The sequence below is a fragment of the Sciurus carolinensis genome, chromosome 6 (genome assembly GCF_902686445.1).
Source record: "Sciurus carolinensis chromosome 6, mSciCar1.2, whole genome shotgun sequence".
Classification (NCBI taxonomy): Eukaryota; Metazoa; Chordata; class Mammalia; order Rodentia; family Sciuridae; genus Sciurus; species Sciurus carolinensis.
Window position 1 is genome coordinate 36,431,339 of NC_062218.1, and position 2,642 is coordinate 36,433,980.

At 33.3% G+C, this 2,642-nt stretch overlaps 1 non-coding gene across 1 annotated transcript; it reads left to right on the top strand.

Annotated features, from left to right (window-relative positions):
* The first annotated feature begins 1,213 nt into the window (after positions 1–1,213).
* LOC124987769 (small nucleolar RNA U13) lies at positions 1,214–1,320 on the top strand. The gene has a single exon (XR_007109278.1). It is a non-coding gene; the product is annotated as a small nucleolar RNA U13 (small nucleolar RNA).
* Positions 1,321–2,642: the final 1,322 nt, after the last annotated feature.

A 2,642-nucleotide genomic window follows, 5' to 3' on the forward strand; every position in this document is an offset into this window, starting at 1 on the left:
GCCACAAATCATTAGGGGAGTGAAGGGAGGCAGGAGGAGATATGGGGATAGAAAGGATAGTAAAATGAAAGGCATTATTAGCTTATCTACATATATGACTGCATGACTGGTGTGATTCTACAACATGCACGATCAGAAAATGAGAAATTTTACCCCATTTATGTACGGTATGTCAAAGTACATAAGTGCATTCTATAGTCATGTATAATTAGAACAAATTAAAAAAATTTTTTTTAAATGTGGAAGGGTGTTCTTATGTGCTAAGTTCAAAGGAACACCTCCAAAACTAATACAAATTATCCTTAAATTTTATTAAATAAACTCATGTTCATATTCTAGGGTCATGAATTCTATATAATTTTTTTCTCATAATTTAATATGTAGTTTTGATCCTTTTTTAAGAATGAATTCCCTTTTGATGATTTTTTCTAAGAACCAATCATTGGACAAAAGGGTTTTCTATCTACAATGAAAATCTTGTCTGGGGTCTTGGAGAGAAAGAGAGTAAACATCATCAACTATGAGGACTTTCTTTGCTTTCTTGGCCCTTCCCTCCCCCAATACTGATCTCAGCCATGCAATTTAGAACCTGCCACTAACAGAGGGATCTCTCTGCTCCTTCCCTCCATACCCCAAGCCTATAGTACTGCCATTTATTCTTTTGATAGCAATGAGAAGGATATATTTAATAACCCCTTGGAAGCTATTTAATAGTACTTGGAAGGGGCAGTTTTGATCCACCAACATAAGTAAACATTTCTAGAGAATAAAGAACTAGATTGTCCTTTTGAAATACACTAATGATGTCCCAAAAATATCAGGACCATTTCCTAAAGAGCTTCAAAGACATCCCAAAGCCCTGAGGCATTTGACTTCTGAATTCTCCCTTGTGAATAGAAGTCCTATTATCCAATCTGTTCTCCCCACCACCCTTACCTGGTGAATATTTGACAGAATCTTCTGAATTTTCATTGGAATAAAGGTCAAAACTAGTACCATAAGGGAATGGATTTAGGAGCTCCACTTCTTTTCTTCTGATGACAGAAGAAAAATTGTGGTGGATATCTCTACCAAGACAAGATGGTCTCAGGAATTTCATGGTGGTCACAATGGCCACAAAAAGGGGGCATGTTGGTTCTGAGGTCAATGTGTATAAGCAAGTCAGAAAGAATGCTCTAAATATCTAACATCATGCATTAAACCCTGAAGTTAGATTCTTTGGGGTTCACGGCAGGATGACTGGGTGTTCACACTTCCTGTATGAAAAGTGCTTCCCTCTGAATCTTATTATGATAATATTGGCACATTACCCATCTGTGTTAAAAAAAAATCTTGAAGTTATGTTTACTATCACCTTTGATTTCCATTGTACATTCAGTATTCCATATATAATAGCATTTTATCCAAACAATAAGGCTATGATTTCAAGGCAAATACTTTACTTTTCTTTTATTTGAAAGATTTGCAAATTTGTAAAAATGTTAGAAAAATAGTGCAATAAGCTTTCAAAACAGTTTGTCTACATTAATTTGCCATATTTGCACTCTCTCATTTCCTCTCCAAATTATTTGAAAGTTGCACACAGCAGAACACTTCATCCCTGAATATTTTAACATGACCTTGCTAAAATTAAGGACATTTTTTAAAAGAACCATAATCCCATTATCAAATCTAACTTTTTCACAAAGAGCGAATCCATATGCAGCACAATTGGCTGCTTTTGTATCTTTAATTTCTTTTTAATTTAGAATAGTTCCCTGCTTTTAAATATTATTTTTCATGATACCTTTTTTCTTAGAGTTCAGGCTAATTGTCTTACAGAAAGTCCAACATTTTGCATGTGTTTAATTGCTTTCTTGAGCTGAAATTCAATTAAATATTTATGGCAAGATCAATGTACAGGAGAAATTGAGCATGGAATGCATCAGATCTGAGGATATATAATGCCAGGTTGAACCACTAGTATTAATGCTAAGTTAAGATGGTGACCATTAGGTCTTTTTATGTTGGTAAATTCTTTTGAGAAATCTTCCAGTTAGCAAATAGAATTAGCCATTTTGGCATCTTCAATAACTTATCTAGGTAAATAGTTATCTCTAATAACTTATCCTGGTAAATACCATCAGTGATTGCTAAAATAGGAATGTGGGATTACGGGGAATTGGAATATTCAAATAGTTGAAAAATATCAAATAGTTGAAAAATATCACTCACCCATTACTTACTAAATATAAAAAGGGAAACAATAGTTACACTGTATATTCCATTTGAAAAATATCAAATAACTTCAACAGTTATGTTTCCCTCTTTATAATTTGAATATTCCATTTCCCCATAATCCCATATTCCTATTTTAGATCCACTGATGGTATTTACTGGGATAAGCTATTAGAGATAATTATTTACCTAGGTAAGTTATTGGAGATGGCAAAATGGTTAATTCTATTTGCTAACTGGAATATTACTCAAAAGAACTTACCTTCCCTTTCCTGCCCCTTTGAGTATCATAATGAACTCATGGGTTATTTTTAAATTTAATGGGTTATAATCTATTACAGTATTTATACTTTTTAATTCTCCAATTACATCAAATTTGACCAAGAGGAGCCCCTTTAAGTACACCCTCTGTCCTTTTGACATAA